The following is an 18236-nucleotide window of genomic DNA, read 5'->3' as shown; positions in this document are numbered from 1 at the left end:
GGTCCATTTATATAAAGGATAAGGATTGATCGTACAATTGCTTTTAATAACATCAGGGCCCCATCTTGCAAAGGGTTAAGATTGATCCGATCAATCGTATCTCTTTGGAAATCCATCAGTGTCATAATTTTTTTCTGCAGGTAATGTGCAAAAAAATTGTAAACAAAGGAGAACATACCAAATTGTCAAGAAATCAATGAATTTATGGATGTACATTCATATCTAGAAGTATTTTGATCAAACATACATTGTATATGTTGATATGCTGGCTTTCCATAGTTGCGATTGATCGGATCAATCGCAACTCTTTGTAAATGGGCCCCAGGTCTATGTGATAACAATGGCAAAAACTAACTCGACCATCAATCGCTCGCTATGTCTTGATGCGGGACCCAAGTGTCACTCACGTCGATATCACAGTGATTCTAGTCCATCGAGGTATTCAAATCAATCTTCCCGTGATGCGTTTTAGTTAACGGTCTAATCGGGACATTATTCTTGTTCGTAGACTGAGGCTGTCCGCTTTGAGAGGTAATGTGAAAAGCAAACCGATATTATGATGGCAATGAAAGCGCACTAAGTTAGATGAAGTTTGTCCATTGGTATACTCACCTCCCGATATGAGGACAAGAAAAAGAGAACAAGAATACATACAAGTTAGTGGAAAGATTATGGGTATGTGTGTGTGTGTGTGTGTGAGAGAGAGAGAGAGATAGATAGATAGAGAGAGAGAGAGAGTGAGAATGATAGAGGAATAGGAGCTTAACAGGAGATACAGAGAAGGAGACATGGTTGACTAAAGTTTAACCTAGGTACGGATACACGGTCGGTGACTGTTCTTGCAACGGTATGGTCGGGCCCTCATCGCAAAATCATATCATATCAATACTGAATACTTTTTTGTCTAACCTAAAGGAGAACAATTATGGTGAGGTAGTTTAACAGCTGAATGGGTGATTTTTAGTTTCAATTATGAAGTAGCTAACTGCCTTTAAAGTAAAACGATGATCATCCCTGGTAGTATGAAGCGGATAAAAACTTTCTTTAAAAAATTTTCCATATCATGAGGTAATCATCATTCTTTTACATACAAAACTTAAATGGAAAAAAAGGAACGTTATTTGATAAACATAATTAGTGAATTTTATGCGAGCAAAAGGTCACTGATAATGATGTCTAACACTTGACCTGAGTCTCACCTGTGGACTTTCAACCAATCATGTGCATGCATTCGGTAGCCTATAACAGTTTTTGAATGGAAAAAGACAAATGAAGCTATCAGCAGTAGATATGAACTAAGTATAATGATGAACAGTTTTTTAGTCACGCTTGATTCATGAAGGTCTTTAAAGGAATATTTTATTGAATAATAATCGTTTAAAGAGAGATAGAGATAGATGGAGATAGGCAGAGAGGAAGGGAGAAGTAAGGAGAAAATGACCGACACACAATCTAAAAAAAGAGGTACATGGCCAGAGAGAGGGATACCCCACGTTAAGGATGGGGGAATTTCGGTTGTAAAGATGAACGTCTTACGCATCGTATACGGATATTTGCGAAACTTCTCGTTAATGTTAACACCACAGAGACGAGGTTTTAACTTCGAATTATTTATAATTATGGAATTATCGTAGGAGTAATTCAATAAAAACGCTTGTACTTGTAAATGATCTTTAACAATCATGGAACGGTTTAAACAAAAGTTATAAAATTGAGTAAGGAAATCCCGACAGGCTTTTAAGCGGTTTCCGTAATTGGTGCGAACATCAAGCAAGCACTTTTCAACTTTTTTTGTTCCCAAGACATTCCCGACAGACTACAGGACATCATGAATTCAGCCCACGTATTCCGTTGTGACTGAGTTATAAATATTTAGTCTCTTGCCACCAAAACGGAGACGGCACAGCAAGGGTCGACGATTGATGGTAAAGAACGAGTGGAAGGACGAGAGGGTGACATGAAAGGGTAAATGCGAGGCATTTGTAGGAAACTGTAGTTTGGTTTGGCAATAACACTTGGAGAATGAGAACGTGATTGGATTTTCTATTATCTTGTGCATACATGTAGGAATTCATAATGTATATGTATGGAGCATTGTGGTCCAGTGGATTAGTCTTCGGACTTTGAAACAGAGGGTCGTGGGTTCGAATCCCAGCCATGGCGTAATTTCCTTCAGCTTGAAACTGATCCACAATGTGCTGCACTCAACCCAGGTGAGGTAAATAGGTACCGGTAGGAAGTAATTCCTTAAGAAGCTGTATACGCTATGAGCGCCCAGCTTAGCCGGGTAATATAGGAGCGCCTTGAGCTCCTAACAAGGTGGATATGTCCGCAATATAAATATCCTATATCATCATTATTATTATTATTATGTATGCATAAACTGTAAAAACTGAATGAAAGGGAAAAGGAGAGAAAAGAAAAGATAAAGAAAGAAAGTGAGAGAGTGGAAGAGAGGTAGAAAGTGAGGGGGTGGTGATAAAGAGATGGTAGGAGAGCGGGATGACATGGAATGGATGCTGATGATCAGTATACAAGACATAAGAAGAACGATGGGCTAGAAAAGACCTAGAGTTCATAGGCCGATTGATGATTTAGTCGTCTTGTTAGCTATCCGATGCAGTGAGCTTAGAATCCTCATGAGCTGCTATTTGTCTCTTTTGCAGCAGCCAACGTGATCAAACACTGACGGTTTTAGCGTGTTTTCCACCTTGCCCCCAATACGTCGGTTACTCGGAAATTCCCGTCAGACAAGAGCCACACGTGGCTTTGCATCGTTAAATCATATCATCTCAAGAGTGAACATGAAATAAACATGAGGGTGTGAAAATGTGTAATTAAGGGGAAAAGAGCAAACGAAAACTGGACAAAAATAGAGATTTACGACACAACAAGGCGCCATTTATCACGTATTACCGTATGTTCAGGGATCGTAAATTGAATCCGAGCCAATATTCTATCCTTCCATCTCAATCGAATGAAGTTTAGGAAACCTGAGGAGGAATGTTCAAAATGTTTGCTCACTTAGTGTGTTCATTTCTATGTCATGAAAACACATCTCCCGTCATTACCAACTGGTACGCTTGTATTCAAAACTGCTATGTTACTACGGTAACAATAAACAGACGACAATATTTACAACAAAAGTTCATACGATATACTACATCAATTCCTAACGACCAGCGTTACAACCAGAGTTGCATTTTTGAGAGTTTGACGAGCACGGAAGAGAACGTTTCGATGTTCCCAATGACGTGAATAAGTCCTTATATTTAATTGTAAACATAATAAGTTTGGTATAATCTACAAAACCCCAAAATGCAATGTTCACTTTTATGATTATGTAATACATTCATAATTGAGAAGTAATACATGTATAGAAATTATGCAAATACATGTCAAGCACCCGTTAATGTTATTTTGTAACCCCTGCGGAGGTTTATGTGTGTGTGTGTGTGTGGGGGGGGGGTATCAAATATAATTGTGAACAAATAAAACGTCCAAATCCTTTTACCACCATTAAAATCTGAAATAAGTTATTTGAGCGCAATCGCTTTAATAAAGTACTCGGATTGGGAATAATCTTTCTCATTTTTTACATGCTTTCAGGCAGTAAAGCCTTCAAAAATGACAAACCTTATCATGCTTATGTAAAGAAAATGAAGTGTATTGATTATGCCGAATATAGTTTAGTAGCTTCGATAACATGACAACTAACAGGACTGAATTGGTATCCATCTTGACAATGTTAAAAGTTTCGTCCTTCTTTCGATATGAAATTAAGTTTATTTGGACAGCTTTATTTAGGATTTCCCAGCGTCGTATTTCTCTCTCCTGGTATTGATTCGTTGCTATGGCTCAAAGTTCATATAATTTCAGATTATGAAGACAACTCTGATAGTGAAAGGTTCGGATTTCGATTACTATGATATTTAAGAAATGATGTGACGTCTCAAGAGAGTGATCTTTCGCTGTAATGTGACAGACATTGTGAACAATGTTTTTATCATTTTTCATATGGTATAATCTTTTATGTCTTTTGTAACTTCGAATATCTTGAATTGCTGACACCACGTGCGTATTAAAAACAATTGAAATGCCTGGTAACCATTATTCTAATATGAAAATTATGTGTATTATGTGTGTCTAACAGTTATTTTACATCTTATCCCACGACAGGAATGGCTGGTGTCAAACCTTTGTCTGTAATAAATGTACTTCAGTAATAACATGAACACAGTCAAGTATTGATTGTTTGAATACTGTTTTTGTCAACGTTCACTTTTATTAACATTATGACATAGCGTTTGAACCTTTAATGTCTTAGTATTTTAACATCTCAAGAAGTGGTTACACGTTTGATTGAAAAAAATATACCTTTGTATTCGCGTTGAATATCTCGTTAATCACCAACAATATACAAGCACAAATCATTATTATTGAAAATAAAAAAAATAGTACTCTGTTTGTAGAAAATGGCACTCCGTGCTTCATGAATACGCTAACTATCAGTAAAACAATATCAAAAGTACCTGATTTCGAGCATTTAGAAGTTACCAAAAAGCATGAAAACAGCATTTCTCCCGAACCGTTCTCATGTTTCCATATACCGTGCTACCGAATCATGCCAACTAGCCCGCACAATTTGATTTGATCAAGACATCCTCTTTGCCGCTCAGGCATTCAGCAAATAGTGGAGTTTAAATCGCTTTTTTTCATCTACCTCCTTCACGAACCTACCTTTCATTGTTATCTTTAAGTTCATCACTTCCCTGACATAAAAAGAAAACCATATTTTCTGTTTTATTACGATTATTACATTTCTTAGGCTTTCAGCAGATGTGCAAACAGGGCGCGAAACATTGCACGCATGGAACAATAGAAAGTCTTATCACATCAACTTGCGCAAATGAAAACTGATGCTTTCTCAATTTAAAAACGATTTAGGTGAGCGAGTAATGGGACTCTACTCAAGGTTGTGAGATTCCGCTTCAGCGCAGCATAACGATAGTTTGTGGATGATGAATGGGAACCAACGTAAATCCTCTCTCTGATAAAATATAAGACGAAAAGGTAAGACTTCGATTTGGCCTTTACAGCGGGGATTTACCGGATAGAGAGTAATTTGAAGTCAGATGGGAAGAAATAACGTTTTTACAGATGTTAAAGGTTTGTAGCAAAATGCTATCACGATTTCTGTGTATAATGGTTCCTCTGTCTTCGGTTTTATACCTTATTGTTCCATTCTCGAATGGAAGGTATGCCAAACGTAATGAATGCAACAATAAAGATGGTAAGAATGGACTGGGGGGCTATGTAGGATGTGACACAATCCTTCAAAAGATTGAACCTTACTCCCCCTTCATTACCTTCGTAATCACACTTGATAACTTCATATCTTCTCAAGATAGATGTCTGCACTACTTATTCTAGACTTCATCACCATTACATCTCGGGAGTGTTTTATGAAAGGACTTGATGGACACTTTAACCGAAAAGTCCTGTTTTATCTGACAGTTACCATAGTAACGGTGCTTCTCAGCCAATCAGAATCAAGGAAAGAGCCAGACAACAGATAATGCTGAGACGCTCCGAATGTTACCACGGCCCATGTTGCCACCTCTAATTCTATTATTACTAATACTATTATACTACTGTTACTGTGGAGCGTTGTGGCCCAGTGAATATTAGTCTCCATACTTGGAAACAGATAGTGGGTTGAATTCCCAGCCATGGCGTAATCTCCTTCAGCAAGGAATTCATCCACTGTGTGGTGCACTCGACCCATGTGATGTAAATGGGTACCGGCAGGAAGTAATTCCTCAAAAAGCTTTGTACGCCTTAATCGGTTACCAAGCTTAGCCGAGATAATAGTAATAGCAGGGCCTTTTTTTAAAGCGCCATGAGCACGGAAAGGTGTACCTGTACCCTATATGAGTAACCACCATTACCTCTACTATTACTACTACTACTACTACTGCTATACATCTTCTTCTTCTTAATCTTCTTCTTCTTCTTCTTCTTCTACTACTACTACTACTATTTTTACTATACTACTACTGCTACTATTTTTGTTGATACAGACATGTACTTAATGCGCCCTCACCCTTTATTAAATAGAGTAAAGTCATTATTTCTCGCTGCATATCAGACGATCTAATTTTCGTTTCACCAGTCTTTCTTTCGCAATCTACTCTTCTACCGATTACAGCGTGATACAAAAGACGCCTCACTCGCTAGAGTAACTGAAAAATAACATGTTTACGTGATATCCGAAGTGAAACGTAATAGCTTAGACCGTTATCACCGTGTTGTATCCGTGTTCAACCCACGGCTTAACGCAATCACACCTCCAGGCTATTTGTGCTTTTAAGGTATGTCATGAATCGTGTTCGGCGGGGGTACAGGCAAGGAAGATGAAGTGTTTTCCTTTACAAACTCATAAAAACATCTCAGATCGATTGATGATTAATGTTAATCTTGGCAGTTTCTACATTGTTCAATTTTATGTATTTTAATGTTTTAATACGGTCGAAATAATCGTTCTTATTTTGCAATGTTTATTTTAGCATTCTTCGCAGTTCAGCTTTTTTGCATTGATTTCACATGACATTTTGAATATCTTTTTTATTGTTGAATAGCAAATAGTTTCTGTAATTGTATTCTTTTGTATAGGGGCCCCATGGAAGATTAGCTGTTGTTGAATGGGCTACCACCTATTAAGTAAACAATAAACAATTAACAATTAATTGGGTTCTTTCTTTAAATCTTTGTAGTTGCATTGAAAGAATATACATGTATTAACAGTATGGAAACAGTGAAGGAACGAATTCTAATGTGAGTGTTTCTTAAGGATTGAAAAAAAACCCGATGCAATGTTGTAGAGCAAGTTGCTACTTGTGATAAAGTGAATATCAGGCGCCCCAAAGGCTACAGTAAATAAATTTGTACAAAAGGGAGACATTGCCATCACTAGTTGACCGTTATTTACGATAGGCACATGAAATTAGGTTTCGCTCGCCCGCAAACCTCCGAAAACAAATAAACAATGTTTTCGGAAGTTGATATAAGATTAACTTTTAAGCGTGTTATGCAAACTGTTCCACTGTGCCGTAATGCATTCCCTATATCAATACAATTATTGATGATATATTTATTTTGCGTTTACCATGATTATCCTTTAGTTCACTCGTCACATTCTCATTGGCGTTTGGCATAGAAATACATACTTGCTCCCAAACTGCCAAAAACTGCAAGAATTGATACACACTGACTCCTTAGCCCTCCAGAGAAGTATCCTGTCATTTTCTTAAGTAATAAAATACAGTTGTTTGCTCAACAATCGGCTGACATCTGTAATAGAAATATTGACATTTTGAAATGGAGCTTTGCTTCCAGTCTGTTCTTGAGTTCGGTCGCTGTTTAATTCTCATCCAAAGCCATCCGTTAAAGTCTTCGACCAACAGCAGATCCATGATTTCACGAAAGAGGGGTGTGGAACATGGGCAGATTTTGTAATAGAATAATGATATTATAGGTATATTTACCCAGGGAAGCCACTTCAGTTCTGAAAACTGTTCTCCCAGCGGGCCCTGCTATTATTATTACCCCGGTTGTAGCCGGGCTGCCTTGGCGCTCAAGCATTCAAGGAATTTCTTCCTACCGGGTACCAATTCACCTCACCTGGGTAGGGTGTAGCACTATGTGGATAAATTTCTTGCTGAAGGAAATTACGCCATGGCTGGGATTCGAACCCACTACCCTCTGTTTAAAAGTCAGAAGATGAATCCACTGGGCCATAACGCTCCACCCCCCCCCCAACTAAAAGGAGGAGGATGCACTGGCAAGTGTCCCATGTACCCCCTGATCCCTTCCTACGGACGATGATCAGGTTGTCGGATTAAGGACTGATGGAGCATCATGGCATCGGGATGGGTGAATTATTATATGATGGACGGGTGAGACTAGATAGATCAACCTAAGAAGCTATAAAGGCTCTTGAGAAGATCCCTCTAAACCGTGCCAATCAGAACTAGGATGGATTTCCCCGGGGATTTACATCTGAAATCCGAGAGAAGCAGGAGACCGCATAATCTAATAGGACCCACTCAATATAGGCAATATCAACATGATTATGAAACTGAAAAGAACTTCTAACATAGTTCTGCTAGAAACTCCAAAATCAGGATTTCTTGGAGTACACTTTAATGTACATGGGAGGGGTGTGTTGGAGAGATGGTGAGAGAGAGAGTGTGTGTGTGTGTGAGAGAGAGAGAGGGAGAGAGAGAGAGTGAAAAAGGGGAGGGGGAGTAGCAGCTATGACAAGACACTGAATTTCATTAGCCCTGATCACGGACCCCTCTCCCAGGTCCGTGCATGGAGCTACTGACACAGAGTTCCATTGACCATGCTCTGATACATATTGTCATTTTCACCCACATCGGGAGGTAATGGATCATCAAACGCCATCTCTCTAAGAAATATTAAAACATCTTCCATAACAGGCCCATGATCCCTCATCAGAACTGTGCAGTGACATGCTTTTATGCCGTCCTTTTTACAATTACCACTCGGCGGCAAGCTACCATACATCATCGAATGTTAAACTCTTTCCATTTTTCCCAAATGAAGCTTGCTCACTGAAGGGTGCGCTCCAAGGACACGCTGACGGTGGCATTGGCAGACTTCTCAGCAGTCAAAACTACTTGACAAAAATAAAAACAAAAATGTAATGCATCTTCGAATTTTACCTCTGTTAGCCATCATTATTTTGGCTCGCACACCAAACGTCATGAATGTTGCTTTCCCGACGGGCGCCAGCGACAGACGCTATTAGCCAGACACACCAACTAAAATCGGCTGAGACCGGACAGCACAAATACGTTACCACGAAGGTCCTCTAATTGTTGTGCATGGAGTTGGTACCGTTATGACTGGGGCAGCATTACATACTTGTAATGTCTATATTTCTCCCAAGACATGAAAGATTTCATCGATCACTGTGGTCACTCCAGTCACCTGGGGCGACCATTGACTTAGAATCTGCTTACCCTATGACGAGGATTCTATGAACTTCGCTTGCTCTTTCACTCTAAAGAATACAGTTCTAAATTAGCACTTCTAGCAGTTTCTTTAGTAACTGTAGTAAAGGACCTAAAAACAAAATGTGATGTGCTAAAGTGCAGTCACAATGTGAGCTCTAAAACGATGTTGATTTATCGCTTAATTTAGTGTCGCTTGTATAGTCTTGTTCATGTTGATCGTAGGAAAAAGTTTGATCTTTAATATTGAAGATGATACAGATTATTCATACTATATAAGATAGAAATCTATTTTTTTCTCCCTAATAAGGTTGGTGTACTTTGAGGGTGTAGTTAGCTATTTTTTGTGCCCTAACGGTTGCGGAGTTGAACCCATTAAAAAGGTACAGATGTAGATGTAAGCTTTGAACATCTCTTCTGCGGAAAAGTGCAAAAAAAGAGACAGAAATGCATGCATATTTTCTTTCACAAATCACCTTTGAAAAAACACCGATGCATTATGGGACCAGTGTGTGAGGAGGGCACTCAAAACCTGAAGTGCCTTGTATGCAGGATTTAAGTACGTGTACTGTATGTCTGACATCAGGTGGAAGTCAATAAGGGGTTACTGAAGTTCACTTCAAATCTCGAATTTGGTTAATGAAAACAAACATATTTTTGCCCTTCATGATGTTATCGGGTGATCTTATGATAATAAATAAACATATAGCGATTGCAATCATTGCCTGTGAGTCAATGTTAGTATAACACTCTAATCCGTGTGAGAAATTGATTTCTGTTAATAATTCTCTCATAACAACTCCATACGCGGTCGCGCTTTGGTGTAAGCCTGGTAAACGGCGCCAGAGTTATCACTGTATGGATGGCAGTTTTCCTTCTCTTCTTTTCAAGATATAAACTCTCGCAATCATTATGCGTATGAATGATATCTTTATTTACATTTCTCATGCAGCCAGACATGATTATATGTAATGCATTCTCGAATAGGAACGCATTTCATTTGCCCTTAGGTTACGTCTCGCTGTTTGATCTCTTGATGTGCATCAAAAGCCGCAATGTAGTGGGATTGAATTCTATATCAATCCTGATTTTTACCCTCATTCTTCGTCTTTTGCTTGTATATTATCATAACCTTATACATGTTATAGCTTCGCTTTTGAAATTAGCCTCCAAGGTTCCAGCTATATGTGGTACATGTACATTATATACATTTATTATACATTTATATGAATTTATATAAATACATGTACCTATCATATTAAACCGGTATCGATCTTAGGATTCAATCTCCCATACTCTATTGGTATGGTACAATTTATTTTGTAAACATGGTAAATGCAGTTTGGCGTGAATATTTTTTAATTTCTTATTTTATCAGTATTTATGATTTGGGGGCAAATAGTATGAATACATTGTCAAGAAAAAGCACACCATTATGGGAAACCCTTTCACGACAATCTTGATATTGGCTGATGAAAAAAATCCCGTAAGGAATGATTAGACTGCTACCTTTAAGTCTTGATCATGACAAAGACTGGTAACTGTGAGAATGCATCTTTTTTTTACTCTACGGTCTAGTATTAAAAATGCATAAACTGCACAAACATGCAAATTTATACATTATTTTTTTTCGAGACATGAATTCAGTCCATCTTAGGAAGGTCAAAAGTGCTCAAAGATGACATTTCGTAAACCCCAAAGCTAGCTATGTTTGTGGCAAGTAAATCATTTTTTACTTTCCTTGGTCATTGATCTCTCGAGAGAAAGAAATAGAGAGAAGGGGAGAAAAAAGAGCGAGAGAAATGGAGACAGATGAAAGATAATAAAGGGGAATAGAGGGAGATGACGAGATTGTAAGTCTATTCTCGTTGCGTGTGTGTGTGTGTGGGAGTTAGAGGGAGAGAGACAGAGAGGGGGGAGAGAAAGGGGAAAGTTGACGTGGAGGAGGCTGTTGGGGTGAAAGAGAGGAAAAAGAGTTGATTAGGGAGAACGGGAATATGAGAATTAAATAAGTTTAGATTGAGTTGCAACACAGTATTGCATTGGTAAACGAAATGTTTTTGGAATGAGCCCCTTTTATACCAAAGATATTAGTACGACCGAAACGAAGTGGAGGTGCTGTCTCTTAAAAATGTTGTAAATGTTTCATTAACATTTTATCAATATGATACTTTATTCATCGTAATTGACAATTAATGTAAAAAGTGGGATGATCAGGTTTCGTGTAATTTTCACCCGCATTCTTGTGGATTTCTCATTTATTCAGGTGATTCACAGACAAGTTTCTAAGTTAACAGATCTGTTCTACGACGAGATATGTAGGCGACATTTACTCTCCGGAATTGAATATAACGTGACAGCTTTCACCAAATTGTTGTTTTTCGGGTAAGCAAAATAAATATTTTGTTACCTATTTTGATAATCTGGGAATGACAGTGATCTTGCCAAGCGATATATTTTACTTAACATGTTAAAATTCATATTTTGGGCGTGTGTTTACAGAATAATGCGATCATATTCGCAACAGCTTCAATAATAATAATAATGATAATAATTATATATCTATGTATATATATATATATATATACATGAAGTTAAAAATAATTACAATTCAAATTAAAGTCAAATTCATTTATTTTCACATCTCTAAAAAAACAAACAAGATACAGCACATCGTGATTAAAACATTTAAATGATTCCATAAAAATAGGAGTAAAATTACAAATTTTGACAAAAGAGCAAAAAACAAAACAAAATAGGATGTGAGGGAGTAGCAACTCTTATTTCTGCTATTCACCCCCCCCGCTCCCCCCTCTCGTCCCCGACTCATTTTCTCCTTAAAGGAAAAAAGATAGCCACAGCTTACATTGATGGAGAAAACATGAAAGGCAGTGACCATTTTTTTTTTCTGGCAATATGTCTTCGATTCGATTTTTTAGGATCTCCTGTCGGCTGTGAAATCAGCAAGTTCTTTCGACAAGTATTATTGATCTTGGATATTGTTTTTATTTCCTCTTGGTGCCGGAACCGTCGGTCATTTAAAAGTCACGCAGCCGGAATATCGTATATATATATTCGTCTTGGGTCTTGAAGGAAATCAACGATATTAGCTGCTGTTGTCAGAAATCAATACATTTAAGTGCTTTTTCCTATTTCTTATCATTGTAAAACAGGAGACGCTGGAGGCAAATGACCTGAAAAAAGAAAATTAAACCAAAGAGGAAAATAATTCTTTGGCAGATTTCATTTTAGGTTTGTTAATTCGACCAAATTTAATAATAATTCTAATGATCAAACTTATATTTATATTATGTTGGAGGGCACAGAATGGAATACCAGAAATGTTCCAGGAACCTATGATATTCGTCGGATTCTGGCCATTTTAGGAAGATGCTCTCGTATTGAACAGGCATTTGGAGCGCTGAAACTAAACTACGCGTTTTTAATGCATCGCTAAACCACTCAGATAATAACGAGTGATAATTCATATTGCATTCTACGTACCAAATTATTGTTGCTTTTCGATTGGATAAAGGTGAATCAGGGTCCCGCTTCATAAAGGACTTGCAACTGTAACTTTGCCATTTTGGCAACTACCATAGAAACCTTGATTCTGATCGGCTGCTGAGACCTCTTACCATGGAAGTTGCCATTTTGGCAGAGTTACAACAGTTTCAGGTCCTTTATTAAATGGGCCCCTGATGAATGATGCGCGTATGAAAACAAACTAGGTGCGCGCATAAGGAGAGGATGATGGGATAGAACTTAATAGCTATAACTGAATTTCATCCGTCCTTTATTTAGTTTAGGTGTTGTCAGTAACGGCTCGGTGTAAAAATGGCAGAGGTAAAAATGGCAAAGGTAAAAATGGCAGAGGTAAAAATGGCAAAGGTAAAAATGGCAGGGGTAAAAAATGGCAGAGGTAAAAATGGCAAAGGTAAAAATGACAGAGGTAAAAATGGCAAAGGTAAAAATGGCAGAGGTAAAAATGGCAGAGGTAAAAATGGCAGGGGTAAAAATGGCAGAGGTGAAAATGATAACACTTTAGTTGGTATTTCTTTCTTTTTTTCCTGGACTTACATGCACGACCTTCTCATGTCAAATCACTCTTCTAATATTCAAATTTGAAGAACACAGTGGATCCCAAATATTCATTACAGGGGAAATTCACACTGACATAAAGTTTATTAGAATGATATTGGTGAGGGCTTTAGGGAATCAATTAAAGATTAAAAAAGCTACTAAAATTATACATGTTAATGGGGATGTAATCTGCGAGCATTTTTTCCCAGATATGGTGTAATAAAAAATATAAATGGAATGTCATTTTCTAAAAAAAAATAAATTGTTTTAATTGTACCTTAAGTGTATTAACATACAAATAATTTCACATCCGCTCTTGAAAGATTTTTTTTAGCCATCACGAGCCACTGATTAAAAAAAAATTAAAAGTAGACAATTTGGCCCATAAAATATGGGGTAGTTACTAGTATACGACGTCACGGATCAAAAACTCAAACTAATAACTTTCTTAATCATTGGTGGGTTTTCCGCACACCTTCACCAATATATTTTCTGCTATTTCTACAGTAAACCATTCGTCAGGGTGAATTTCCCCTTCAAGACAGGTCGATAGAATGGTACCTAAGAAAAACCTATAAATTAAAATCCCTGATTCGATACACATTTCAAAATTCATGCGGTACCCGTTACCATAGAAACTAGTTAAGGAACCTCTTATCCACTTGGACTAGCTGCAATGAGGTTCTATTCTGAAAAAATGAGCACTATTGCTATTATTTTATCATTTACGTTAAACTATATACGTATCATATCAATATCTATTTGGATCCATTAATATGATGTTGAAATATGAAAATTTACTTTTATAACAGAACGTTTTGTTATTTTTCTGTTATCAAAGTTATGCAAGTGGTTCAAAGAAATCCCGAACTCGTCTATTTCAGTGTGTTAATGGTAGCGCACATTGGTGTTTACATTACAATTTGTTGGTATGTGTGACGAAATGCTGTTCTACTATACGAACTGATCAAGATAAATCCTTTCACTCAATAATTGAAGTCATTTTGGCATGAAAATGTTTGAGTTTAATCATATCAACGATAAAGTATATATTAGACCTAAAATGATGACAAAAAATCCAAATAATATCTCATCAGTTCATAATACTAATTGTGTCGATTTAGGAGTCGATTCAAGGTCAATAATTATGACTGATATTAACTGGAAAGGCTCTATTTTTTCATTGCTGATCTAGCATGTCGTGATCTTAACCTCTGTCAGTTTTGCCTCTGCCATTATTACCTTTGCCATTTTTACCTCTGCCATTTTTACCCGGCACCGTCAAGGCTGTACCTATATAGGATTCTCCACAGGGGGGGGGGGGCAACGTCCGCCAAAAAAAAATGACAAGCCCCCCCCCAAAAAAGAAGGTCCTCAACGGGGTATAAAGGACATTTCGCACCAGAAACAAAATTTATAAGCCAAAAAAAAAAGGTCTCAAACTTCAAAGGAGGGGGGCACTGGTGGCTCGTCAGGGATCAGTTGTGACTCGTCAGGGCGGCAGGGATATGTCCCTTGCGTGGGTTTTGACTCGTCAGGGGGGGGCAGTCTGCCCCCCATAGGTACACTAATGGGTGATGTCTTTGTCGAGAAATGTGTTATCTCGACTATTTTCCTTTATTTGCTTTACCGCCTTTGTTCTTGAATTTCTATTTACGGTGTTTAACCCATCGTTTTGTAAACGATGCAATACAATGCCAATGGATAATGTGCTAAATTACCCCTCTCTTAACATACCAACTCATTATATTCATCGGAATATTATGGCGCCAAATCAAACAGTCGACTTTTTGGCCCGAAGGGTTACACTTTAAAACAATATCAGGTGCTCACTAAGGAATTGTGTCATCAATATTGCGAACCCAGATTAGAAATGGAAGTCGACAGTGTCATTAATATTCACTCTGTGATCATCATCAAAATTTCATATTGAGGGACAGAATCCATAGATGCTTGGTGGAAAATACATCTTTAGGAAAGAACGGACTTCTAATTTGATTAGCGCAATCTGAATGACGCTATCATAATGATCAATACCCATGTTAACCCACATCATAGTATGCTTTTATCTCTCTATCGTTCATTGCAAAACTCTTTGCCCAGCGTTGACCCTGTTCAAAAAACTAAATAATAATAACACCAACATGCTTATATAGAGCATATCACTGCCAAATGCGTCCCTATTCGCTTTTGAAGGAGACAGAAAAGGCTAAGGAAAACTGGGAAATTATCTAATTTATCTCATTAATCAATGGAATTAAAGCCTTCGATGACCCCATTGCGTTGGTCTCTATTTCACTTCATTATTAACATAAACCTGCTTAACTGCAATGATGTGGATAAGAAATGTATCTCCTGGATGTATTTGCAATTTGAATGAAAAATACAATTTTCACTCTGCGTATTTTTCTTTTTCTAAATTTCTTTGCGGGATAAAGATTGCTTTCTGAGGAGTACAGCAAGTCTGCATATGCCGACGTAACCCAAGACAAGACAAGATTGAATTGGACTTTATGAATTCACGCCAATGTTTAGGATAGGCCCTAAATTTACGAACGAGAATTTAAAAGACAAAGAGCGCTGATGGGGGCGCTGCATATCCACAATCATAAAATTCGATATTTGATATGCCATCAACAAACATGACAAAGAGAAGATATTTAAATTTCTGTAGATTTATCTATTGTGATCAGATTGATACACTATTATACTTTCTGTACTACATTCATCATTTTCAGTGAAATTTCGACCTGAATGATCCCATCTTGTTTTTTGTCCCCCAACCCCTTCTTGCCCTATCCTTTACTTGATCAGTTTCAAGCCCTCTTCTCACATCAGACTATCTTCCTGATAAAAATGCCTTGCACTAAATTTCAACTGATCATACATTCCCCCAGAACGTAAAATTGTGTCAGAATGGGTCTTAACCTACATGCAAGTAATCGATACGAGTTAAATTGGATCCATTTATTGTTCCCGTCTCCAGTGACTGCAGTAAATGAGATCAGATTTAAAGCAGGAAGTCATGACCAAGTCCCCCGTCCGATCGGTTGGTGGGTAGGTGGGGACTTGGATGGAAAGGCGGATATGAGGGTGTGCGTGGGGGGGGGGGGTGCGTGAGTGTGTTTTTAGGAATATCGAGGGCGTGGGAGGGGGGATACACACACTTGTTTTGTCGTTAGCGCATTTGATTGCCTTCTTTTGGGCGTAAGTATAGTGCGTTGCATGTGCGGGAATTTACGTTCAACTAAATGTTTTATCGTATGCAAAATGACCCATGCTAAGAATCAAAGGCAGCATACAACATAGATCGTTTGTAGGTTGCGGTGCACGTGCGTTCATATACACAAACACACACTGGGATTGGGGCCATAGCCTAATGTTGAGATGGTGGTAGTTGACATAGCGTAAGTTTATGGATTCAGAACTTTTTATGATTAGTTAAATCAACAAGAAAACAATAATTAGAGTAACATTTGCGATCACCATCTTCGTCGACATCATCACAACCTTTGTTCTCTCTCTCTCGCGATAAGGGAAGTCAAATAAGAGGTTGTGTAATGATGATGATGATGATGGGAGTGGCGTAGTAACGAAGGAGGAAAATGACAGACTAATAATAAAATAAAAAGTGGAGTAGTCTTTAACTAAGTTACAAACAATACACGATTGGATAGCAAAGGAGAGACAGAGTTAAATAGAAGAGGAAAAGGGAGATTCAGAGAGGCAAAGGTACTGAAAAGGAGAGAGTGGAGCGAACAGAAACATATTTAATGCGCTCCGTTTCCCCTTACCCTAATCCACATTGAACCAATCGAGTGGAGGGAGATAAGTGAATGCTGTGATGGCACTAAAGAAAAAAAAAGTAGAGACGGAAAAGCACCGAAGTAGTTAACAAGGAGCATTTGGAAGGAGGCTACACAAACAAAGAATCTGAGTTTCAGACCTCAAAACACCCCTGAACAAACACTAAAGATGTTAACTGCTTCTATTTAAAGGTGTTAGTGAAAATAACCCTGTGACCGAGTAGCATAAAATCCTGTGGATGTGTGCTGTGTGTTTCATGTGAGCAAACGCTATGATATAAAGACGATCTGATTTTTTTCCCTAGTATTCCATAATTGAATTTATTAAACTACAATATGGAAATACAGTGATTTTTAAATGTGCTCGATATACTTTTGAGAAAAATATTAGTATGTAAAATCCTAAACTAAGTCCTGTTTGTAAATTGATAATTCATTTGAATCTATAAATCTTGCTTTAATGGCTGGGGTCTTGAACGAAAAAAAAGTATATCATCTCAATTTATTTGATCGTGGTTGAAAATAACTTACACAATTTCACTTATTCATCAAATTCGTTTGTTTACTAGACATTAAGCTCCAAAACACTATGTATTGCGAATGTTCAATAATTTCTAGGGAAATAAATTCAATTGGACCCAAAATATTAATGAGTAATAATAACAAAAAAAATGCCCTGCTCCCTGACTTGCAGAAAAAAAAACTGTTTAAGGCTTTAGTCTCATAGATATAGGTCTACCAAGGATATAAACTTTATCCATTCCTTGGGATAACTTGGATAATTATTGTCCAGTGATAGTTATTCAGTTCTACCTCCACGATTAACACTCTGTATTCTATCATACGTATTGACTTATCTCTCATTTTAGATATTATGTACTTTATATTTCGTTCTAATTTATTGTTATGTTATTTTGTTTTTATACCTTCAAAATCTAGATTCACAAAATTTGATACCATTTGTCAAAGTTGATTATCAAATGGAAATAATTCCCAAGGCTACCAATACATGTTTTTCTTATAACCCGTTTACATGCATTTTGTGCCTGTAGTTTTTTTTATTACTGTAAACTATCTTGCCTATTATTATTATTATCATTATCAATATTAGTTGTTTTTGTTCTTTCTTGTTAACAGGGCCACATGGAAGACGATTAAGTTAGTAGTATGTGCTACTATGTATACAATTATCATCAATGCATCAATGAATTAATTAATTAATAAACAAATAAAAAAATGAGAAGTGAATAAATAAATTGATAGATAAATAGATAGATGGATACATAGGTGGAGAGTTAAATAAATA

At 37.3% G+C, this 18236-nt stretch overlaps 1 protein-coding gene across 1 annotated transcript in view; it reads left to right on the top strand.

Moving 5' to 3' along the window:
- Nucleotides 1-18236, top strand: part of LOC121431235 (trissin receptor-like) — a 50329-nt gene that overhangs the window by 7711 nt on the left and 24382 nt on the right. Inside the window, exon 2 of the mRNA XM_041628747.1 lies at nt 11308-11426. The gene's annotated coding sequence lies outside the window, so the exon portion shown is untranslated. The remainder of the gene's footprint in view (nt 1-11307; nt 11427-18236) is intronic.

The sequence above is a fragment of the Lytechinus variegatus genome, chromosome 17, assembly GCF_018143015.1.
Source record: "Lytechinus variegatus isolate NC3 chromosome 17, Lvar_3.0, whole genome shotgun sequence".
Taxonomy (NCBI): domain Eukaryota; kingdom Metazoa; phylum Echinodermata; class Echinoidea; order Temnopleuroida; family Toxopneustidae; genus Lytechinus; species Lytechinus variegatus.
The sequence above is the reverse complement of the archived record's forward strand: the minus strand, read 5'-3'. Positions and strand labels throughout refer to the sequence as shown.